Source organism: Euprymna scolopes, chromosome 32, assembly GCF_053919585.1.
Source record: "Euprymna scolopes isolate OS-2025 chromosome 32, ASM5391958v1, whole genome shotgun sequence".
Lineage (NCBI taxonomy): Eukaryota > Metazoa > Mollusca > Cephalopoda > Sepiida > Sepiolidae > Euprymna > Euprymna scolopes.
In genome coordinates this window covers 58,393,288-58,421,102 of record NC_136513.1, presented here as the reverse complement: position 1 = coordinate 58,421,102, position 27,815 = coordinate 58,393,288, and positions in this window count along the sequence as shown.

Genomic DNA, 27,815 nt, shown 5'->3' with positions numbered 1-27,815 from the left:
AGGATAGAAGAAAATTTATAAGCATTTATATTTGCTTTTTTTTAAATTAAAGTGGTCAAAACCGTGGGACAAAGCAAAAGAAAATTTATTGTGGACTCTGCAGTAAGTATTTTCCATTTTTCTAAATATGAAAATGGAAAATAAGTCGATTACGTTACCTTGTTGACATTGCAGTCCGTTTCACCATCATTATGACAGTTAAAATTGATGCTTCCGTCAAAAAATCAATTATTAAACTTCACGAGGAAAACCATTCAAATGCACGAAGAAAACAGTGAAGTCTGACGATGCTAACGTAATTATGCATTACTTTTTTTTACATAGTAGTCACCACTTATCAGGGATGTGGTTCATAAGGAATTTGTTTATGTTGGACTTGAAGAAGGAACGACTGATCTGGTCACCAGATATAATGGAACAATATACAAGAACTTGTTGAGAGATCATCTCATTCGAATACTTCGAAATTCTGGGTGTGAAAAAACTATTTTCATGAAGGATAACGCCCCGTGCCACAAAGCTAAGCATGTAATGGAATCTTTGAAGCAGCAAAATGTGAATGTTTTGGATTATTCTCCTCAAAATGCGGACCTAAATCCCATTGAAAACCTATGGTCTACTTTGTGGAACCGTGCGGATGCAAGAAACTATCAATACTGAAGATTTGTCGCTAAAACTTAAAGAAGAATGGGCGAAAGTATCACATAATGAATGTCGCTATCTCATTCAATCTTGCAGTAGAAGGTGTCCTAGAGTTATAGAAAATAAAGGCTTGTTCAGTAGATATTAAATGTATGTTCACCAATTTTGGTATTTTGATGTTTCATTGTAATTTTTTAATTTTTTTTTTTTTTTGCCCCACGGTTTTGGCAACTTTAATTTAAAAAAAAATGGTAATGCTCATAACTTCTTTTCTATCATTTATGATGAATTGCAATGAATGCAGTCTATCAACATAAGAGATATGTAAAATGTGTGTAAGTTTAGTCGTCTCCCCCCCCCCGAATGTTCTGGAGAATTAAAAAAAAAACTAAATTGTCCCAGATTTTTGGCTGCTAGTGTATTTATATGTATATATATATGCATATATACGTGTATGTATATATGCCTGTATGTATATATATATATATATATATATATATATATATATATATAATATGTATATTTATATAATATGTATATATGTATATATATAAATATATACATATATGTGTATATGCATATATATGTATATATGTTTGTCTATATGTATTATTTATATATGTATATATGTATATCTGCATGCACACTCTGTTGCAGCTTTATTCAATATAAAACCGGTTTGATAAACTACGTGAGATCAAACAATGTAAGGCATGAATAAAAATGTTTGAAACTGTGCTGCTTCCGAGACTACACAAGTATTGCTGTAATATCTCATGTGCTGTCTCTTATTCAGCAAGCGTTTAGACAAGACGCTCAAAGATGCATCTACATATGCATACCTAGAAAACGGAGATATGTAGCCTGACAGTGACATGGGACAAGACCGAGAAAGTGGCAACCCTAGTTGAAGTAAGCGTCCCTAATGATGCTGGCTTTAACAAAGCTGAAAAGGAGAAAATAACAAAATACCAAGAACATGAAAATAAACTGGGATCTTAAGAAGATATCAATCGAACCAGTCATTATATGAGCAACCGGGCTAATGATAAAGAATTTCAAAAACTATCTGGCGAATATACCCGGTGAACCAAGAGAAATACAAATAATTGCACTTACAAGGGCCGGTTAGCATCTTAAAAAGATCTTCCGGTTGGAATAACTAGACTAATGGGAGAAGTTTCTGCATCCGGTAGAATGTCCCATCCGCACAAAAACAAAGTTATAAGAACATGAAAACAAGACAGAAACCAAAGTCCAACCACAAACAACACAAATACTATCAAGTTCACCTGTAATAACTATAAACGATTTTGCAAGAGTGTAACTGGTTTTAAAGGCAATTTACGTGTGCATGAACGCCCTACATCAATTTGAAGAAATGGCAAGCTTCGGTCAATAAGTACCAATCATCATCATATGGATGCATATATCTATCTATATATATGCATATATAGATATGCATACATAGATATATGCATCCAGATGATGATTGATACTTACATGTATACGTTTATATAAGTTTATACCTGTATATATACATATGTATATATGTGTGCACGTGTATATATATGTATATATAAGTATGTTTTTTATACAAGAATATGCATATAAGAAGATATATATGTCTATCTATATCTCTCTATATATATGTATATATTGTCTTAGAAATATTGATATGCATGAGTATATAAGTATCTATGTATATATATGTGTGTGTGTATGTATGCATATATATATGTGTGTGTATATGCATACAAATGCGCACATGCATATATATATGTATGTGCATGTGTTACATGATAAGGGATATCCCCTTTTCATGTAAGTATAAAAATGGAGAAGTTAGTTTAAAATGAAAATGAAATAGCAATAGACAAATTCGAACCTCGTAATTTAGTTTAGAAATAGATTATGTGTGAGAATTTAAAAATGTAAAACAAACATTTGTTTAGAATATAGATAAATATTTTAAGGAAAGAATGTGAACTCTCAAGTTTGTTATGAAATTTTAAATTGAAAGAATGCAGCTTATAAGATAATGTTTTTAACTTATTGAATATGGGTTGAAATTCCTTTTGTAGAAATAGGAAAAGTTTTGGATACGTATGTCCAGAGCACGTGAAGGAATGCACATATTTTAACATGTGTATAACGTCACGGAAAATAGAAAGTTCGAGGGATAGAGAAAAACTTGAGAGTTAGTCAGTCAGTGAGAAAACTCGGAGAGAGTCAGACGTCTAGGAGCGAGACGTCACATTGAAACTAAAATGTGAGACTTTGAATTCTTGGTGATGGAAATACGGCCGTGTGAGGAAATAAACCAGCAAGTGTTTTTTTTGTAAAGCTCGTCTTGTGTCTTATGATTCTTACAGAAAGGTAAAGTGGAATTGTATTATATATTTGTGTTATATGTCTTTACATACACGTCTCAACATCATCATGTCCGAACTGTCTGAACACTATCCCTTCACTCCAAGAGCTTTCTCCTTCTCTTCCATTCTACACAACAAGGAATGAACATTTTCATATATAAGAATCTCTACTAATATGAACAACCTCTATAAGTCTCTTCTTACAACTTCTATCTCTCTCTGAGTCTTACAACATCCCTCACTGTAATAAGACTCTTTCTAAGCTTCTCTCACTAAGACTCTTTTAATGAAACTCTTATGCAACATAAACATATTTTGGTGTCCGTGAACCAGTTTGCATCAGCGGTGCAAGAAAAAACGAACCTGGGGTCGATACGACGGAAAAAAAGAGAAAAAAAATTACACGATCACAGAATGCGAAAAAGAAAAAGAAACACGTTTTAAAAGGGTCCAAGATAATTAAAAAAAATAAATGAATAAATAAATAATACCACGGAAAAAAAAGTACACGATCACAGAAATGCGAAAAAAAAGAACAAAAAAAAATTGAACACACACACACACAGAGAACAAAAGATACAAGAAATATTAAAAAGAAAAAGAAGAAAAGGCCGATATGCCGTAAAAGAAATCCGTAGTAATGAATGGAAATATAGTAAACAAATCACAATGCGTAATTCATTGATAAATGAATTGGGTTGTTAAAAAAAACACACACACACATGCAGAGATTGGGGGTCACCCATTATTGTTTTGAAATTTGTATGACAATTTGTGTCAATATGAAATCGTTTGGACGAATTGTTGAATTTAATCTGTTAATCAAAACAGGAATTTTTCAAAGGTCGCATGTAGTCTCTGAAACAGCGTGTAAATTGTTTGGAAATGCGTTTTTTTATTCATAGTTGAACTTTTCGGCTTTTGTGTGTTCATTTATTTTGTTTTGGAAAAAAAAGGGACAAATTTTGTTTTGTGTCAGCGGACTTTGGAAATGTATAATGTAACGAATTTTTATTATTTTTTTTGTGTGTTTTGTTGAAAAATGTTTAAATGTATTAAGGTATTTTTTTTTAAATGTTTTATGATGTTGAACAAATATTGTAAATTGTCTAAATGTATGTTATTGATTTTCACAGCAAGAATGCAAAGTTATCCGTAAATATACATTAGGTTTAAACAGTCTAGGAAAAAATAAAACTAGTTAACACGTATGGTTGGCTTACAGATTTACAATTTTAGAAGGGGGATAAGAATTAAAATTACGTAAACGGGTATTTAGAGAGTTTTTAGATGTGATAAGCCGTAAGAAAGATGTTTTGTTTTAGCATTTGGTTTTGTTGTTTTTTTAGAGATCCTAAAAATTTTTCTCCAAGAAAAGTGACTTGGTAGGGATTGATAAGCACAAGATGTGCCCCTATACGAAAAATTTGGGAACCTGGTTTATTAAGTGCTTATAATAAGCTGGTTGCACGTAACGACTCCAAGCAAAGTGGTAAGACTTGGCTTAATTAATAAACAGGCGTTGGAAAGAATACGAAAATTCTTAAGGGGACCAGTAAACCGATGATAGGTAGTCCCGAGGCAATCACATATAGCTTAATGAAGTAAGAGACAGGCAAAAATATACCGTAGATTACGTAAGAAAGATATAACCTTGTATTTTTTTAGAGATGCATGTATGTGGGATATATTTGCTGGATCTTAGAAGCTGGTGAGAGAAAAGAAAAATCACAAAACAATCGGGCTATTAGATAGAATTTAGGCGCAATTAAGGTGTTGGGCGCAGAAAAGGTGTTAGTTAGTTAGGGATGATATTTCTAAATCCTCGTCGAAGTTTCAAGAGTCCAAGCAAGGAAATCCGAGTGAATCCGTATGAGAGAAAAAAAGGTATATCTTAAACTTCTGAAGCCAACCACAAAGATTTAAGTATATGAGCTTTGGTATGTCCCGTATAAGATAGTTATATAATAAAAAACAAAGCCATACTTGATAAGACCAACTATGCGGAAAGAGAGACCAGAACACTTTTGGGACGAAGGAAGTCGTCCATTTCGAGAAAGGTGAAAACCTCTAGTCTGCGGCATATGGGTGGCTGGAAAATAGCTGATGTGAATCATAGGTAAAAACCCTACACCCAAAAAGTAAATGCCACGAAGATCAGAAAGGTTCTGATTTTATAAAAAAATAAATAATTGTGAAGTCGGCCGTGATATTTTTGTGTTTTTTTAGCCTGATCTTTCTAGCCTGTGATTGTGTAGATGTAAAAATTAAAAAAATGTACTAAATTTAAAAATGCATACATTTTTTTGGTGAAATATGGAAGGGAAGGATGATACATGATAAGGGCTGTCCCCTTTTCATGTAAGTATAAAAATGGAGAATTTAGTTTAAAATGAAAATGAAATAGCAATAGACAAATTCGAACCTCGTAATTTAGTTTAGAAATAGATTATGTGTGAGAATTTAAAAATGTAAAACAAACATTTGTTTAGAATATAGATAAATTGAATTCTTGGTGATGGAAACACGGCCGTGTGAGGAAATAAACCAGCAAGTGTTTTTTTGTAAAGCTCGTCTTGTGTCTTATGATTCTTACAGAAAGGTAAAGTGGAATTGCATTATATACTTGTGTTATATGTCTTTACATACACGTCTCAACATCATCATGTCCGAACTGTCTGAACACTATCCCTTCACTCCAAGAGCTTTCTTCTTCTTCCATTCAACACAATCTAGGAATGAACATTTTAATATATAAGAATCTCTCTCTTTCTCTCTCTCTCTCTCTCTCTCTCTCTGAGTCTTTCAACATCCCTCACTGTAATAAGACTCGTTCTAAGCATCTCTCTCTTAATAAATCTCTCTCATTAAGAAAAAGCATCACTTATAATAAGACTCTTCTAAGATTGAGCGTATAGTAAGACTCTCTCAATGAAACCCCTATATGTAGCACATGTATATATATATATATATATATATATATATATATATATATATATATATATATATGCGTGCATCTATCTTTTAAACTGTATTGTCTTAAAAATATAGAAATATATACATATATGTATATTTATGTATGCATATGTATATAGTTTTATATATTTATATCTGTATAAATATTTATATATGTGTATAATGTGTGCATGTATATATCTATGAATTACAATTAGGAATAAAATTCTATTAATTTTATAATGTCAACTTTATTTTCGACAAAGGATACAAATATCTTGTTCCTTAATCCATGAATTTTTAATAAAAAAACTCATTTGTTTTATGCAAGCTTTCTTGTGTTTCAATCTATGTGCATAATAACCAGATTTATGCCTTCTCATAAACATTTTGCTAAAATGATCTTCATCCAAATGAGCCATTTATTAACAATACATGGATTAAATAAAGCACATGAAATTTTGTATTCCTCGCCGAATAAACCATTTGTCATCATTTTTTGAATTTACGAATTTACATTTCTACAATTGTTCTATCCTATCTATGTTGATTCTTTATCTGATTGGAGTTGCCTTATAAATATTGATACTTACATGTATATGGACTTTATTTTACTGTATGATACAATCTATAATCTGAAAGTATTTACAAAATTTTAGGTAATTTGTTTACATATAAATGTATATAAGTGTCTGTATATGTATATCACGCACATACATATGCATGTGTATCTGTGTGTATATATATATACACATATATATAAATGTATGTCTATATATATATATATGACTATATATATATAAGTAAATATATATATAAGTAAATGCATGTTTATATATATGGCTATATATAAGTATATATACATATATATAAAATTGTATATCTATATATATATGACTATATATAAGTGTATATATATAGACATACATTTTTATATATACAAGTATATATATACATATATATAAATATATGTCTATATACATGACTATATATACATATATATGCATGTCTATGTATATGACTATATATAGATACATATATATATATATATATATAAATATATGTCTATATATATGGCTTTATATATACATATATATAAATGCATGCCTATATATATGACTATATATACATATATGTATAAATTCATGTCTATATATATGACTATATATATATACATATACATATACATGTATTCCTATATATATGACTATATATATGACTATATATATTTCCATATATGTCCATATATACATATGACTATATATATATATATATATATATATATATATATATATACATATACATGGATGTCTATATATATGACTATATATGCATATATATATACATATATATATATAAATGTATTCTATATATATGACTATATATATGTAAATTTATGTCTATATATATGACTATATATACATATATATAAATGTATGTCTGTATATATGACTATTTAGATACAGCTATATATATAAAAGCGAAAATGTATGTATGTATGTGTGTATGTGTGTCTGCTAAAAACTTTCGACAGACACAACAAAAATTCACAAACTTTGTATCATATCGAAGCTCCATCCTCCGCTCAAAAAATATCGATGAATTGACCAAAGACGTTCATTTTGTCACCCCGAAATCGACAATTTTCGAAGGGGCAAGGGTTAACAAAAACGGCCCTCTCAACCGATTCTACGCATGCGCCAGATGACGTCATGACCTAATTCACTTTAAATAGTTGAAAAACTGAACAAATTCCATGTACGTCGCGTTAGGTTAGTTGATTAGCGCGTTGGTTCATTATCTGAACGTTTTGGGTTCTATTCGTGGTGTGGGATGTCTTTTTTTTCCGATTTTTTAAATTTAAATATTGAACCAGTGTTGTTTAAGCCAGTATTTTCTGTAACGTTCGTTTTTCTTTTTTTTTTTTTTTCGCTTATCCACCCCCGACCACACACCCAAAATCACCCGGGTACCCACCGATTTTAAAAATTTTACAGGCTTATTTAAGCCATTTTTCACGTGTTCGTTTTTCTGTTTTCATCGTTCGTTTGCCTTACGTTAGTTTTTTTTGTGTTATTTTTCCCGCTTAAGTGTTAACGTTGTTTTCTTTTTTTACTTCGCTTATAACAAACAAACCTGGTCATTGACGTCGTCGACGTTGTCATAACGCTCGACGACTTCCGGGCGCGCACCTGTCAATCTGGTTCTTAAATAAATACAAGCATCTTTCAGTAACTCATTCTGGCTGGCCGATTTTATTTTCAAACTTCGGGTTCGATCCTACCGGGTTATTTTTTATTTAACAGCACACACACCTCACCACACCCGGGCATCGCTAGTATATATATATATATAAATGTATGTCTATATATATATATATATATATATATATATAAATGTATGTCTATATATATGACTATATATACATATATATATAAATATATGCCTATATATATATTTATATATACATACGTATATATATATATAAATTTATGTCTATATATATCACTATAAATATATGTCTAAATATACTATATATATATATATAAATGTATGTCTATATATATCGCTATATATATAAATGTATGTCTATATATCACTGTATATACAAATGTATATCTATATATAACTATATGTATAAATGTATATCTATATATCACTATATATATAAATGTGTATCCATATATCACTATATATATAAATACATATCTGTATATCACTATATATATAAATATATATCTATATATCACTATATATATAAATGTATTTCTCTATATCACTATATATATAAATGTATATCAATATATCACTATTTTACTTCATCAATTCCTTCCTGTATATTAACTATTACTTTTTTTCAGACAATCAATCATAGGGTATAATAAACTAATGCACAAAAAATAATAAACATGCTTTTATAGTTGCAACAATGGCAAAACACAGCGATTTACAAATTGCACAATTTCTTAAAGTCGTCCGATCATTTGTTCGAACATTTGCAGAAAGTTAGAAGTTAAATTTCTCCTGCTGCTAAACGTAAAATCCATACAACGCTCTGATAGCATTAAAACATGCGTACTTATTCACAAGTTAAGAATACCATCGGCAAAATCCCTTAGATGTAAATGAAGTCAATAGCAAAAGATCTTGCTGTCTCCGAAACCACAATTAGACGGAATATCCATGGGAATCTTCGATACAAGTCTTATAGTATAAAGGGAACCACCAATGAAAGTTGCCTAGCGAGATGCTAGAGAGTTTTAAATAAACTGAAACATCCTGCTGAACAAAACATGCTTTGGTTCTTTTCAGACGAAAAAAACTTTGACAAACTCGTGGCCTCCAAGCTCGCCACACTTTAATCCGTTGGATTATTACGTATGTCGAGAGAGAAAGATGTAAATAGACATCCTTACAACACTAACGATTCTCTGAAAGCAGCATCTATACTCTGGATGAATGAGATTAAGAAACATAACACCAGTACAAAATATTTGAAAATGTTTTATGTGCAAAGTGTGACCCTGTTCTATTTCAGAAAACAAAAAAAAGATGTTGGTAATTAAAAAAAAAAAGGAGGGGGCTTGCGCTGATTAAGAGAGGAAGATTTTTAATAACGTCATATAGTCGTTAATATGTTTTTAAAAGATAGGAACGCAGTTAATATTCTTTTTGGAAAGAATATATCTGTTAACATTCAAATATAGGTTTGTAACAGAAATGAAATGAGTGTGTTTTTGTTATGTAATTTACTGATTGAGATTATGTGTATTAATTATAACGTAAGGTGTTTCTATGATGTGAGAAGGTTAACCGGTTTCTACAATTAAATTATGTACTTTTAATAAAAGTTTACGTAGGACTGCCAGCGACCATTGTAAGAAAGTAATAAAGAACGCAAGAGAGCTGTATGCTCAGTCCGTCAAGTCCAAAGTAGCCGAGCAGTGGTTTGGTTCCCACCAGTTTTGACAAATAGCAAACAGAATCCTGAACAGAAGCGTGCTCAACAGCATGAGACAAAGTCAAACTCTTTGCCAAGAACTTTGCAGCTAATTCTACCCTTTGCGACCAAGGCTGACAACCCCCAATATTTCCTCCTGCATCAGAAAACACGCTATGTGATATATATATATATATATATATATATATATATATATATATATATCTGTACATGATGTTGCCAAGCTAATCAAAAACCTTGATTTCAGTAAAGCAACTGGCCCTAACGGTATTCCAATTATATTAATCCAGAAACTTCAACCAGAACTAGCGCCCATACTTACAAAACTGTTAAAACGTTGTCTTAAGGAGAATTGCTTCCCATCACCCTAGAAAATCAATAATTCTCCTGTGCGTAAGTTGCTGGAATCTGTGTTAAATAGAAACGTAATCAACCATCTCAGCAAAAATAACCTTAGTTACACGCAATATGGTTTCCGTTTTGCTAGATCTAGAGCAAATGTGCTTAAAGTTATATCTCATATGGTATGGAGAATTTCTCAACGGACGCAACCCTTCTAAGGCAATTGCTCTTGACGTATCTAAGGCCTTTGATAGGATATGGCATAAAGGTTTACTTCAAGATCTCTAGCTATGATAGAGCCGGAAATGTCTTCTCGATTCTTAAATCATTTCATCTGATAGGTTCATAAGAGTTGTAGTTGATGGGAAAAAATCAGAAGCTCACAGTATTAATGCTGGAGTCTCTCGGGGCTCCATCCTGTGCCAAACTCTTTTCCTGATCTACATCAATGATCTTCCAAATCACATCCTTACATCATTTGTAGACATTCATGCTGATAACACTACCATCTATGGTAGCACATCTAAGTCAGTAAACGACCAAGTTCTCTCCGATTCTCTCTCCTCTGATCTTGAGCACGTGGTACAATGGGGAAAGGAGTGGCTGGTTACTTTTAATGCATCTAAAACCAAGCTTCTCTCTTTACATCATCAACGCTCTGATCCCTATCTGGCATCAGTTGAAATGAATGGCTCTCATCTTGAGGCCCCAAGTTTTGACAAGCTTCTGGGCTTGACCTTTACTCCTGATCTGAAATGGAATAGGTACATCAAATCTGTTGCACAAGGCCGCTTGAAAAATGGTGGGATACTTCTATCGATCCAGTAGATATCACACTGCTGATGCAATTCTCTATAAGAGCCAGGTACGTCCAAGGATGGAATATTGTTGCCACATCTGTGCAGGAACTGCTAGAAAGGACTTGTCCTGCCTTGATAGAGTTCAAAATAGACTTCGTAGTCTCGTAGGTGATATCCTTTTCTTTTCCCTGCAACCTCTATCTCACAGAAGAGATGTTGCGAGTTTGTCTCTGCTGTATCGTTATTTTTATGGAAAGTGTTCGACTTAGCTTCAGTCTATTGTACCCCCTCGCCAAACTTTCACAAGAAACACTTGTCTAGCTGAAAACACTAAATAATTCTCCCCACTCGTTATCTGTGCCTTAACCTAAACGTAGATTCCATGAACAAAGCTTCTTTCTTAGAAATGCTCGCCTTTTGAATTGGCTTCCGTATTCCTGCTTTCCAGCTGACTACAATATGGTTGTCTTCAAGTATATCGTAAACAAGTTCTGAATCCGTCCCACTTCTTAACAAATTTGCCGAATTTCCATTACTAACGATTACTATATTGTCCAATTTCTACTGTACACTCTTTAACTCTTATCCTCGAGTGGCCTCTTGGCCTCGTGAAGTGGTGGTGCCTATGTAAAAAAAACAATAAAAACGCATCTTTTCCATAGGCGATATAAATGAATGTTACTAGAAGAGAGAAAGACGACTACACTACTTATGCAAGTATAGTGAACAAGCATTACGACGATTTTGAACTGGATGAATTATCAGACAATTTTAAATGTATAATATTTGTGCAAGGGCTGGTCTTAAATAAAGACGCTGAAATCAGGCGTCGTGTTTTAAACTCGAAAACGAACCGAATTTAAAACTACAAAACTTAGCGGAAGACTGAACGGTTTATTGCGTTGAAGCAAGACAGTGGTGACATAGAGGAAAACGAAGTGTCGCATATTAAAAAGATCCATCCAAAGAAAAATTCGACATCAAAAAATAACCAGAGAGAGAAACAGGGAAAAGATCCACCTGGACCATGTTAGAGGTGTGGAAATAAACATTGGTACAATGAGTGTCCCTACAAATTCAAACAATATGACAACTACCACCTGAAAGGGCATAAAGCATCGAATTGTAGAAAAAATTTGAAAGACATCCATTAAACTTATGAAAATTGAACCCGAGGAACAAAATATCCGAAAATATGTACAGGTCAAAATGTTTAAAAAGAAAGTAATGTTACAGCTTGATAATGGGTGTGACATTTCCATTATTAATGTACAGACATGGAAGAACCTTGGGAGACCCACTATGATTAAATCACATAAAACAGCGAGAAGCGTCAGTGGCGAAAAAATTACCTTCGAAGGAGAATTATTGACGAATATTTTTTTTCCAGAAGAGGGTCGAAAAAGCAAGAATTTTTGTCATGCGAAAATTAAACAACCTCTTTGGAACTGATCTGTTCGAAAAGTTTTAACTATAGGATCTGCCTTTAAGTTCATTTGCCAAAAGGTTGAGGATTCGAATGTGGAGGCAGAAGGACTTAAGAGGAAGTTAAAAGAGAATTTCCCAGACGTATTTTCAGTCAGTTTGGGAAGGTGTACAAAAGCGGTAGCAAAATTTGACGTAAAAGTAAATGAACAGCCAGTGTTCAGAAAGAAAAGAAATGTTCCATACGCCGCTATAGAACAGACAGACGGTGAATTAGGAAGACTCGAAAACATAGGTGTCATCGGAAAAATGGATTACAGTGAATGGGCTGCGCCACCAGTTTACATCAAAAAGAAAAGCAAGGAGATTCGGGTTCGCGCCAACTTCGCAACAAGCTTAAATAGGGCATTACAAATCACCATTATCCTCTTCCGAGCCCTGAAGAGATATTTGTGAAACTGAATGGAGGGAAATATTTTTCTAAAATCGCGTACTTACAAGTTCCAGTCGATGAGAAGATTGCAAAGGGATTGTGCAAGTTTTACAGACTTCCTTTTGGGGTCAAAGTCGCCCTTGCAGTTTTTCAGCAAATTATGGGCATTATGTTAAATGGGTTGGATTTCGCAGTAGGGTACCTGGACGATGTGTCAATGAAAAACGCTAGCAAAGAACAACAGAAAGCTCATGTAAACCAAGTATTCAAAAGGATCCAGGATTATGGATTTAAAGTGAAACAGGAAAAATGCACATTTTTCATGGAGGAAATAAAATACTTAGGGCAAATCAAACTTCCAGTAAGGCTTGATGAGATGAAGAGTAGACGAATTTATTATGCGCACGAAAGAAAGGATCAACAACAACGAACTGGATGAAGAAATCTATTCAATTTGCGATCACGTCCTGTTATATAGCGACAGGGTCGTAATTCCTGCGACATTACAGAAAAGAATGCTCAAGGAATTCTATGTAGGACTTCCAGGTATATTAAGAATGAAAAGCCTTATGCGCTCTTTCGTTTATTGGCCAAACATGGAAAAGGATATAGAAGGAAATGCCAGGGAGTATAGAGGATGCGCATTAGCTATGAAAGCTCCTCCGACTCAATTCGGATCGTGAGCAAAACCGGACCGACCTTGGTCTAGGATTCATTTAGATTTTGCAGGACCGCTAGATGGGTTCTACTATCTCATTGTGGTAGACAGCCTATCTAAATGGCCGGAAGTTTTAAAATATAAGAATCCCACATCCGAGGTAACTATCAACTTCCTGTATGAACTATTCGCTAGGTTTGGAGGAGTAGACTGCATTTTTACAGACAATGGAACGCAATTTATGTCTACCGAATTTAAACATTTTTGCGAGGATCATCTAATCGATCATATAACCATTCCGCCATACCACCCAAGAAGCAATGGACAAGCAGAGAAATTCGTTGACACATTCAAGAGAGCTCTGAAAAAAAGCTAGTGGGTCGCTGACGGATAAGTCAATCCAACAGTTTTTACAAGTCTACAGAGTCACTTCGAATGCAAACATCGAAATGTCGAAGACACCTGCTGAGGGTATGTTCGGACGCAAGGTTAGATCTATTTTTCCATAGTTATTACCAAACCAGGATAGGCCAAACCTCAAAAAACCGATAACGAAAAAACGGTATAAAGTTGGCGAAAGAGTCTTCTACAAGATTCACAAAAATAATAATACTTTCTGGGAGTCCAACATTGTTGAGAAACAAATAGGCAACATGTTCTACATGATTAAGGGGCCAGACTTCGTGCACAAACGTCACACTAACCAAATTCGGAAAAGATACTCGAACAGCGAGGTGACCAGATCGCCCGAGAACGACATCATGAACACAGTGTTTGATACTTTTCAGGTGGCCATACCAGAGACAGCTCAGAAGAACAGGAGATCAAACAGAAAACGGAAATCAACAGAATTGATTAGGGTAAAGCCAAAACAAAAACGTTATTAATCCCAGACGGGATATTTTCAAAGGGGGATGTTATACCGGCCTTCTTTGAACAGAGGGATTTACACCAATTAGCACTATAAATAGCGCTAGTAATTCCAACACCGGTGTGATGATGTGACTACACTTCAACTGCTAGCCGAGTGCCCAGCAGATATACACGCTTTTCTATCTTTATACATTATACATACACTTGTCCCTTAACCGAACGTCGACTTGATTGTTCTTATTTTCACTGTTGTTCTACGACACAACAATATATATATATATATATATATATATATATATATATATTGTTTACCCTTTAAACTTCTAAGAGTTTACTTGCTTTAATTTTTTAAGCTAAAAATCCGTATGCATATAATTATAGAAAATAAAACCTGGCACTTTAAATATTGTTAAATTCGCTTTAGTTTCGTATTTGGTCAATTAGGAAGACCTTTGGACATGCAAATTTAATCTGATTAAAGATAAGCCTATTAATATTACTTCAACAATACTATCTTTTTTTATTACATTTTCACCCCATACAAGCCAAATTTCCACTTTGGTGTAGGGGGCTACTATCAGGGGCAACAACTACTGGGGTACTATGTAGGGATTTGGGCAGCAAGATGTCGGTTCACGTTACACTTGAACTTCTGCACGTCAGTACTGTTGGGGAAGCAGGGACCTGAAATGGAATTCCAGAGTCTAGCGGTTCTGGGGAAAAAAGTATTGGAGTAAAAAGATCTTTTACATCTAGGGATCTCTACAGTGTGGGTGTGGGATTTAGCAGCCTATCGGGTTTGTCGAGGGTGCTCACGTCGTGGGGGCACAAGTGATTGCAGTTCGTCAGAGCATTCACCACTAAAATACTTGTAGAAAAGGCAGAGGGATGCAACATTTCGTCGATGGGACAGAGGCTGAAGCTTAGATGCCAGTTCAGGGCCTATCAGGTTTGCAACTCTCTTTTGAACCTTGTCAAGGAGCGAGAGACTAGTAGCAGATGCACCAGCCCAGATGTGGCAGCAATACTCCATACATGGGCGAATGGTGGCCTTATAGAGGTACAGGATACTTTCAGGTGTTAGTAGTTCTCTAGCACGGTAGAGAGAGCCCACCTTTCTTGCAGCGTCCCTGGCAATACCTTCAATGTAATTGTTCCAACGCATGTTTCCTGTGAACGTTGGGCCAAGGAGTTTGAAAGATGGACTCTCAGATAAAGAGTCGTTGGCCATTGCTATGGGTGGTAGAGAGGGTTTCTTGTAATTATTGAATGAAACTAGTTTAGTCTTGGCAGCATTGAACGCGATCAACCACTTTTGTCCCCATTCCACTACAGATTGGAGGTCTCCTTCTAGTGTTTCTGCCATTTCTTTAGAAATGTGTTCATTCGTCTTCCTGTCGTGCCTGCCATAGAGTGTAGTGTAATCAGCATATATACCCATCTCAGAGGCAATTTTGTTGGGGAGGTCATTTATGAATATCAGGAACAATATAGATAGAACCCTGGGGCACCCCCGCATTTATATCATATTGTTTAGATGTACGACCGTCGAGGACAACCTGGATTTTTCTCTTATCTAAGAAGGATTTAATTATGTTAAGTATTCTACCAGTGATACCGTATGGTCTGATTTTCCTGAGGAGACCCTCATGCCATACCCTGTCAAAAGCCTTAGACATATCTAGAGCTACCGCTCTGCCCTCCCCCGCTTTGTCCAGTGAATGGTATATACGTTCAGAGATCACAGTTAGGATGTCTGCTGTGGAACGGGCTTGTCTAAATCCATACTGTTTGTCAGTCAGTAGTTTAGCATCTGTAAGATGATGCACTAGAGCATGGTTAATTATGGTCTCAAATATTTTGGCAAAAAGTGGGAGGAGGCTAATGGGGCGATAATTTGATGGGTCTGTCCTTTCGCCAGAATTCTTGAATACTGGTACAACAGAAGCAGTTTTCCAACAGCCCGGAAAGCAAGCTTCATTAAGGCATTTGCTGTAGAGTTTGGTGAGAACTGGAGCTACTTCGGCCGAGCACTCTTTTAATAGCACAGCTGGGATAAGATCGGGTCCACATGCTTTTGAGGTGTCAAGGTTTTATGATAGCATGCACCTGAGCAGGGGTGGTTTTCAGATCGTCTAGTGTGGCGTCTGTCCGCATAGGAAAGTCAGGTAGGGGGTGGTTGGAAGGGTCCAGTGTGGAGTTGGAGGCAAACCGACTGGTAAGCATGTTAGCCTTGTCGGGTGCTGAGGAGACAACCTCGTGATTGTTGGTTAGTGGGGGAATTGTTAATTGCCCATTATTTACTACACTGTTGTAGATTTTCCAGAAGTCTCGAGTTCCTAGTTTTTGTGCTTCGATGCGCTTTTTAGTGGTTTCCGTAAATTCTCTCTTAGCTATCGCTATTTCTTTCTTAACGTTATTTCTAGCTTCTGTATACTTCAGTCTGTTTGAACTGGATTTATGTCGGTTAAACCTACGGTATGCATGCCTGTAACTCAAAAATCCTTACCTAAACAGTTTTGTAGTATTGGTTTTGAAACTAAAATTCGTAAGCACGGCAGAAATTATAGAAGATTAAATATAGCACTTTAAACATTAATACATCCTCATGGGTTTAAAAAATACTCTGTCCTCTCCCCTGCAATATCAAAATTATATCTTGTAAGGAAGAGTGTATATCCTGCATTGGAAATCAGTTGCAACACACTAAAGCTTGGAATTCCAATCATTACAAACTATAAAATAAACATGAAAAACAACATTACAAACTATAAAATAAACATGAAAAAACAACAACATTACAAACTATAAAATAAACATTAAAAACAACATTACAAACTATAAAATAAACATTAAAAACAACATTAAAAACTATAAAATAAACATTAAAAACAACATTACAAACTATAAAATAAACATGAACAACATTACAAACTATAAAATAAACATTAAAAACAACATTACAAACTATAAAACAAACATGAACAACATTACAAACTATAAAATAAACATGAACAACATTACAAACTATAAATTAAACATTAAAAACAACATTACAAATTATAAAATAAACATGAAAAACATTACAAACTAATAAATAAACATAAAAAACAACAACATTACAAACTAATAAATAAACATCAAAAACAACATTACAAACTATAAAATAAACATTAAAAACAAAACATCTAAAAAACAGTTTCCAAGGCAAGCAGTTACACTGTACCTTGCCGAAATTGCTGTCAAATCTATGTTGGTGAAACCCAACGTAGATGACAAGACAGCCATGAAAGCACCAATGGACATAAAAGAGATATAAGAAGTAGCAATTCTCTGAATGCATTATTCTCTCATTCATTGCAGCATTATCACACCTTTGACTTCAAATAAGCAAAAATAGTTAATGTTATTTCATATGAGTCGCGAATGGATACTTCTTGAATAAGCACTTATCGCTAATTCAAACACTATTAAACACCGTGCAGGCTTCTATAATGTATCACCAGTAATATGTAAACTTCAATTAAAATAACATAATCTAATTTTGGACACAGGTTAACTCTCACATAATCAGTCAATAAATTACATAACAAAATACACTCATTTCATTTCAGTTACACACACATATGGGAATTATAACCGACATATTTATATCAAAAAGAATATGAATTGCATCATAGTTTTTAGTATATTAACGTATATATAATGTTATAAAAAATCTTACTCTCTTTCACAATGCTATGCCCCCCCCTTTTTTTTAAATTTCCAACGAATTTTTCCTTTCTGAAACAGAGCAGGGTCATTTATTTCATTACGTCCAAAATATTTTTTCAAATATTTGTACTGGTGTTTCGTGTCTTAATTTCATTTATCAAGAGGAAGTCGCGAAATAAAGACAAAACGTTGATGAACACATAACTTGGTTTGTTCTTATATATACAGTGAGTAGCAAAAGTATTTGGTACATAGTTTTTTTTTCGTATTTCTCAAGAAATATCAAGTTAATTTGAATGAAATTTACACTCAACCTTTGAACAGATATTATCTATCTAAAAATAAAACGTAATTGAAGATAGGCTTAGTTGACAAATATCTATTAACAAAAATCTAATTACTCATATGCAAAAGTATTTAACATTTCAATCAATCTGAAGGTACCCCAGGCTTCCGGTTCCTTACTGGTCAGTAAATAATATCTCTCAGGCGCTGCGCAGGTTCCCTCTTTCATTACTGTTTTAAAATCATTAAAACAAAGGACATTTAATCTATATTGCACTGATAAATCTCTAGAGAATCTACCAATGATATGTAGCAGAAAATCATAGCAAGGCTTGAGGATGGAAAAGGGTACAGGAAAATTGCATCAGAACTAAATTTGGTGGCAAGTACAAGTGAAACTGTCGTGGGAAATTGGAAAACAAGTGGTAAATCTAAAAATCTTCTAAGAAATGGTTGGTCACGTAAATTATATTACTCCTCGTTCCATTGCTCGTAACGTGAAGAAATAACGATTTCTGAATCTTTCAGAAATTCATGATTTGCAGGAAGCAGGTATTGAAGTAAGTAAGGACACAATCCAGAGATCAATGAGTTGGACAGGCCTCAATTCGAGATCAACGAGAACGACTGTACTGTTGCGTCTTAGACATGTGAAAGATTGTTTGAAATTTGTTTATAAATATCAATGTGAATCGGATGACTTCTGGAACAAAGTTATTTGGTCAGATGAAACAAAACTTGAGCTTTTCGGAGGAAATATGTGCCCCTGTGTATGGAGGAAAAAGGGCACAGAATTTAAACCATCTAATACCACTTCCACTGTAACATTTGAAGGTGGAAGTGTGATGATTTGGGGCTGCTTTTTTGCAAATGAAGTTGGGGGACTTGGAATCATTAAAGGGAAAATGAATGCAGCAAAATACACAAAGATTTTTTCAACATACCTGTTCAAGAGTGCCACAGATTTAGGATTGTGCTGTGACTTTATCTTCTAGCAAAACAATGATCCCAAGCACAATGCTTGTAATGGTTTAAGGATCATGAGATTAGTATTCTACTGTGACCTGGTCACACAATCGACCTAAACCCCATCGGAATTCTGTGAAAAAAAATGAAGTTAAGGGCGCATACAAGCGATCCCAAGAATATCAAGGATTAAAGAAAGTTTGCGAAGCAGAATGGCTGAAACAACCAGCAAGTGTTTGTAAGAAACTAGTACGCATTTATAGCAAACGTTTGGAGGTTGTAAGGCAGAACAGAGGATATAAAAACAGTAGTAAATGTGTTAAAGACTTTTGCATAATTGGGTAATTTAATTTTTGTTAATAAATATTTGTCAACTAAGTATATCTTCATTTCCCTTTTATTTTTAGGCTACAAAGAGACCTGATGTTTCCCGGGATTGAATGATCATCAACGAATATTTCACACTCCTATATTTTTATTGTCATCGAAATCCGTGAAATCTCCCTGGGGGAAGCTTCACACAACTTAGTTTAAAATATAAGTTATTCTACATTGCACTCTAGAGAACCTAATATTTCTTTTATAAAATTATTTTATACGAATTATTTGCAGTTAACGAAAAAAAAAACATTAAAAAATTTACGTGCAGGTTTGAATCGACAGACCACATCATGCAAATAAAAACAAAACATAACAAAAACAAAAACACGCAAAGTTTCAAGTCTTAAAAAATTCTTTGCAGTTAATGAAAAAAAAAGATTAAGAAATTTACGCGCGGAGTTTGAACCCACAGATTACGTCATGTAGAAGAAAAACACGCTATCAACTTACCCACAGTAGTATTTGCACGGCTCGTTATTTTATCATTGTTGTGTCGAAGCACGAGGGCGAAGAAGGCTAAGTAATTTATGTTAAGCGATATACTCGCCAGAATTTTTTTCAAAGTTGAATGAATTAGTTCTTTCGACTTTTGTCTTCTCGCAAACGTCGCACTCTTCACCAGCAAGTTCTTTCAACCGTCGACCGACTAAAAAAAGAAACGACTCGCAATCTTTGTTTTGCCGTCGGGCGAACCCAATTGTCGCGGTAATGCGAGTATCGCTCACAAACGTTTTTCTTTGTAATCTAACAGTCCCAGGTTCGCTCCCCGACGCAGGCACGCATAACTCATACTTTTTGTGCGCTTGCGCATGCTCGTCACACACTCCTCCCTGATCTCAAGATCACACATATGACAATGCTGGGCAGGCCTTTTCGTCCGGGTACTTCGCCTTAATGGGAAAGATTCAGGAACTTCCTCAGTGGTGCCTTCGTTTGCCGGATCATTAAACTCCACCTGCTCTGGATCCTCATCATCTTCTGAAGAGCTTCCGTCATCTGGCCGTTCGTACAGCAGTGGGTCTTCGTCATCTGGTGAATTGAGTTCATTATTGATTATAACGTCATGTCGGCATGCTGGGTGCACATCTTTTATGTGGCGTGGTGTTCCATCAACTGATATTGAGTGTTGACTATTTATTTTTGTCACTGTTCCTGTACCGAACTGCGTTGTGAATCTTCCTCGTGGATTCTTTACCCAATCTGCATCCCCTTCCTTGTACGGATTAGCCAATGCGGTCTTGGGCACCCTCACTTCATCCATACCTTTTATACGGATCCTATAATTATATAGCATATTTGCAGGTGCTTTCATGGCTCTCTTGTCATCTTTAAGTGTGACGTTGTACCAGTACACTGCCTCCAAGATCGTGCACCCTGTTCTGGCCGCAATGCGCCTTATAGTGCGATGGAATCGCTTGATTATACCGTTTCCGGGGGATACGTGCGCACACCGAAATCGAATGGGCACGCCCCACATTTGTGTAAAATCAGCAATTGTCTTTCCGTAAAATGCTGCACCATTATCTGTGAGCAATTCGGTCGGCGGCTCCCTTTCGCAGAATATACTTTGCAACTCCTTAATGGCGCTAATCGAGTCCTGTCGGTACAACTGCCTCCAAATGGCAAAACGGCTAGGACCACAATCTATCAACGTTAAGTACACCTGAGTGCCAGATATCCAGCGGTAGACACAGGTAGAGTCAGTTCGCAAATATATGGTTTTAGCTTCCCACTGTAATGCAAGGTTGACGCCTTGCAGCACAGCATCAAGCTCAGCTAAATTTACGTGTTTGTCTTCATGCACTGCGCCACAGAACCGTTGCTTTCCACTACCACGCCTGTAGCAATAGAACTGGCATCCACCCATACTGTGACTTCTTCTCCACAGATACACCAGTCATCTTTTACTAGATCTTCCTGGGCTACTCTCAAACAAATGCTTTTGATCATCCGTGCTTGAAATGCGTCTCGCAATTCGTCATCCCATCCAGTTGTGATCATATTCGCTCTTCCTTTCACAAATGCTGTGGCGACACGCAACCAGCCACACACTGGGAAATGACCAGTCAGTTTCCGGCACACTGAAGACACAATTCGGCGAGTAAGTCTATTAGGTATTGTCGGAAGGTCACTGCTGCGCCGCCATAACAATTTCCGTTCTCCTCTTGGACGCGTAATCCAATTACACGTGAGCCCAGTCTCAAGTGTTCTGGGGGTCTTCCTTTCCAGGCAAAACTTCTCCAAGTGTTCCTTTACATGGGTTGCCGAACATATGCTTTCATTCACAAAAATGTCATCAGTATATGAGGCCGTAGCCTCATTTATATTCTTATCCTGACTGAGGACAGTATTAACAATGGCCCGAATTATAAGAGAGGCAACGTTCAGCCCGAATCCGATGCGGGTAAGACAATATCGTTGTCCCTCAATTTTTCCTGTTAGGAACGGCCACTCCACATAAAAGTTGTGCGGCCAGCATGCCGACATGACGTTATAATCAATGATGAACTCAATTCATCAGATGATGAAGACCCACTGCAGTATGAACAACCAGATGACGGACTTGGGAAAAAATGGCTTTACTAATGATAGATAAATTAAAACAAGGGTTTCGATTATCGATTATCGGTAATTATCGGGGATATTCTGAGACAAAATTTAAATAAGACCAATCCAAGACTTATACACTAAAGATCTGGAAATTTTAAAGCAAATGTCTTCGGCCATTGCGGAGTCTATCAGGAAAATTGTAGAGATTTAATATATGTAATTGTAGAGATTTAATATGTGTTCGGAGACTTAATTTAATGTGTTTAGTCGCGTGCAAGCGATTCTATAAGTAACTCCGTCGGTTCGACGGTCTGTCGGTCGGTCAGTCGGTCGGTCTGTCCGTAACACTTTTGTACTTAAGCCTTTTTGACCAAGATCAAGGTGTGGTATCTCTTCCGGCAGATACTGCAAGCAAAGACCATATGTGAGAGCAGCTCCACATATAAGACCTTGGTCAATGTAGGGGCAACCCTCCATACCACATATTGCCACTATCCAGCTCCCCTTCACTCCTCACATTAAAAATCGGCCTTGTGGCTAATTTTCTCGGTGGGGGGCAAATAAATACCCTTTTCTTTGCCTTTTGGCCAAGATCAAAGTGTAGTATCTCTCCGGCAGATACTGCAAGCAAAGGCCATATGTGGGAACAGCCCCACATATAAGATCTTGGTCAATGTAGGGGCAATCCTTCATACCAATTGTCACTATCCAGCTCACCAACTCGTTGGGGAGTTGGTCCCCATTCCACCTTCACCCCTCAAATTAAAAATCGGCCTGGTGCCTAATTTGCCCGGTGGGGGAGCAAATAAATACAGCTTTTTGTGGCCTTCTGGCCAAGATCAAAGTGTAGTATTAGTGCCGGCAGATGCTGCAAGCAAATTGGGGAACACAACACATATAAACCTTGGTCAATGTAGGGGCAACCCTTCATACCCATTGTCACTATCCAGCTCCCCTACTCCCCGGGGACTTGGTCCCCATTTCCCCTTCACTCCAAACATTAAAAATCTACCTTGTGTCTAATTTGCTCAGTGGGGGAGCAAATAAATACAGCTTTCCTTGGCCTTTTGTGCCAATATCAAAGTGTAGTATCTATTCCGGCAGTTACTGAAAGCAACGGCCCCACATATAAGACCTTGGTCAATGTAGGAGCAACCCTTCATACGAATTGTTACTATCCATACCCCTACTCCCCGGGGCGTTGTTCCGCATTTCACCTTCACTCCTCACATTAAAAATCGGCCTCGTGCCTAATTTGCTCGGTGGGGGAGCAAATAAATACCCTTTTCTTGGATTTTTGGCCAAGATCAAAGTGTAGTATCTGTTCCGGCAGATACTGCAAGCAAAGACCATATTTGGGTGTAGCCTCACATATAAGACCTTGGTCAATGTAGGGGCAACCCTTCATACCATTTGTCACTATCCAGCTCCCCTACTCCCCGGGGAGTTGATCCCCATTTCCCCTTCACTCCTCACATTAAAAATCGGCCTTGTGGCTAATTTGCTCGGTGAGGTAGCAAATAAATAAACTTTTCTTGATCTTTTAGTTCTTACTAAATGCTGTACTTGTGATATAAAGTGGGGGATCACTTTTCTGTATTAATTTAATGTAAAATGATCACCCACTTTACAACCTGTCAGTCCCAAATTCATTCCAGTCATTCTCCAGATCATTCAAGTTGTTTTTGAAGGATTCCAGTTATTTTTTAAGCATTGAAGTCATTCTTAAGGTCATTGAGTTCATCCTTAAGTTCATTAAAGTCATTCTAAGTAATTTACTTTTTATTTTTTAAAGTCATTTCAGCCCATTTTTCGGTCATTTTAGTTCATCTTTAGAATTTCATGTCAACCTTACATTCACGCATTCATTCATTACACGAGAGCACGCGACTAATGGCTGTCGGCCTGGTTTAAGAAATATGAAGAAAAACAATGTACCAAATATGTTTGCTACGAACTATATATATATATATATATATATATATATATATATATATATATATATATACTAGCATGGGTGCCCGGCGTTGCCCGGGTGTTTGGAGGTGTATGTTGAGCAAAAAAAATGTGGTAGTAGGAAAAGAACAGGAAAACAACCTGATGTCTTTGCTTTTACGACCACCGTCAACCCGTGTGTGACGTATGTTTTAATTAAGGCTAGACAATCGAACGGAGAGGATTACTTTCGAAAATATCGGCGAAAAAAGCGACCTCCCCTGTAGAAATGTGTCCAGTTGCAGGTGAAGATATTAATGTTTTTAACCAATTTTTCGATATTTGTCATCTGAAAGATCACACTTCAAAACGATATGGATATTGTAAAAATTCGTCGCCTCTGTCAAAAGTTTTAGGCAGACATGCAAACATACATACATACATACATTTATATATTGGTAACTCAAATTTTCGACCCAAACCGATTAAAAAGCTCGATCTATCTCTGAATACCGATTATGTCAAATTTCAAATGTTTAGACTAGAAATTGTCTGAGTAATTTGGTAGAAACCGAAGTGGTCAATTTTGTTAAAATTTGACCAATATTTTGACTACTTTACATTTATTGTCTTGGGGTCAAATTCAGATATTAAGTAAGATCCATGTCCAAGTAACTTATATCTAAAATTTCAATTGTTTATACCCTAAAATTATTGGAGGAGTTTGGTAGAGTTCTCAAAGATCAAATCGATGATCTTTTACTCCTTAACAGCCGAAAACGGATTACAAAGATTTTTTCCATATCTCCATACCCTGTATATCAAATTTTGAGTCTGTAGACTAAAAATTGACAGAATTATTGTGTAGGGAAATGTACACCGACAGACAGAAATACAGACAGACAGACACTTTCACTTTATAATAATCGCGAGCACTCTTAAATTATCACGAGAGTTGCATTGGATTTATATCTAGGAAACCAATCAATGCAACAGGTATATATATATATATATATATATATATATATATATATATATATATATATATTTATATATATATATATGTATAGCAAAAGTAGTACATTTTAATTGTATGTCGACCTATACAATTTTAATGTGTTTCAACCTTATTTTTTTTTTATTAAAAAATATTTCCTTGAAAGCGACATTTACACTGGATTGACAAAAACGAAATGGCTGCTTGTCGTTTCAGTAGCATGAACAAGTAGTTAATTTTTTAAAAGATCTAAACAAAAATAACTTATCCTACTTCAAGTCCCAGTTGAACGCTCTTTTCGAACATAGGATTTATGGTAGTGTATGTCCCATTTTTTACAACTTTTCTGCAATAAAATTGCCAATGATTAAGCGACAAACGACCATTATTTTACGGTGTGTCTTAAGAAAAGCTTTAAAAAATTTAAATAAAAATTGTTAAAATAGTTTGAGCACGTTTAAGTATACAACTTGTTGGATAATTGAATTCTACTGTATTTGTTATATCCGGCATTTGTGATTTTTTACAATTATCGACTCCACTTTTCCCATTTAAGGTTGCTCCTATTAACTTGCCCTCCCCCCTTCTCACGAAGAAAAAGTAAGACAATATGTCTGTTCTTAATGAGAAAAACTAACTTCCTTAAAAGGGTATTTTGGCTTGGAACAAAAGCAAAAGATGAATCAAGAGAGACAGATTTATTTTTCACTAAACAAAGAAGTAAAAATAAAATATATCAAAACAGTTAAACTTTGTTTCTGCCAAAATAGGAAAATATCCTCAGTTGTTTTCCGACAAATAAAATGGATTTATATTTTTGTGTGAGTAAGACCCCCATCCTCTATAGTTTAAAATAGGGTCTAATCTCCCATATCATATATTTTATATAGCATATTTTTATTTCATTTATGCAGAATTCGTATTTGTTAATATAGAGATTATTGATTATTATTGTGCCCAATATATAAGAGATTTCAAAAGTTTAAAAAAAATAAAACTATGGCTTCGGAGCCATCAGCAAGAACCGAAACAATATATATAGCTCTCCAGCTTAATCGTTATAATTACTATGCCATCTAAAAACATTTTTGTTAAAAGGATACATGTATATTTGCACATGAGCAGAATGAACATGTTTAGTTGCCTTCCAAACTTCAATTGGTTTCAACTTTGACACCTTATCAGCTATTTTTACAGGCGATAAACTTGAATTTGTTAGCCACCTGGCCTTGATAGAAAGGAGACTAAAACTTGCTGCTATGGTTTCAAATGATCTGGAATAACAGCAAGGTGAGACCTGATTCCAAATATTTCTCGTATGTTATATCTCTCCTTTTCTTAGAATAGGGTCCGATTATGAATATCTCCTGTATCAAGTAATTTTAATTCACTATAAAATGTACTTTATGTATGAAAACCAAAGAAGGGAGATAAAAAATATGAGAAATATTTGAAATCCAGTCTCCACTTTCTGTTAATTCAGATCATTTGAAATCTTAGGAGCAAGTTTGTGTCTCCACTTCATAAAATTCTGAGGTTTTAAGCAAATATAAGATATTTTGTGATTCATATGCAAAACTAGCAAAATAAATGTCTACGATTTAAACATTTTATGGCTGTAAAACAATGCAAAAATAGGCTCTGGATGATGAATGATCCCCTTAATGCCTGACTATTATGGATAAATTCATGATCATTACCTTTCCAACGAGCTTTTATTCGTTAAATACTGATCAATAGTCGCTGAGATTTGGAACTTATAAATTTCATAACCCTTATCGCCGAGTGGCTTCTGGGCCTCAAAAAGTGATGGCCTCCATGTAAAAAAGGATGAAAGTATATATATATATATATATATATATATATATATATGTGTGTGTGTGTGTGTGTGTGTGTGTGTGTGTGAGTGTGTGTGTATGTATGTATGTATGTATGTATGTATGTATGTATGTGTGTATATACTCTCGTAGCCAAATTGAATATTGACATGTTCATATCTTCGGTTCAATGGGACGAAAGTACATGACAATTTGCAAACTTTTTGATCTTATTCTATGGTTAAAATTTCATGACAATTGGTAAAAAAGAATCTATACGTTTAAACCAATAAAATATACTCAAAAGTGCCTAGATTTGAATGTGTAGTGTCTTGCAGGCCAGCTTTAGTTTTGATGCTTCGGTTGTCTTTCCTGTGGCACTGCCAGGCTAGAATATATATATATATATATATATATATATATATATATATATATATATATATATATCACGGTACACGCAAAAACAAAAAAAACACGGTAAAACAAAAATTGAAGGAGAATTTGGTAGAGACCGTTCCGCACACAGGCAAACAAACGCATTATATATATATATATATATATATATATATATATATATATATATATATATATATATATATATATAATGGTTGTTTTTCTTGTTCTGTTACGTATTTGTATATTTATTTTTTTAACCGTCGTATTTTATCACTTATCTGTCATTCACACTTTTCTTTATGTGCGGATT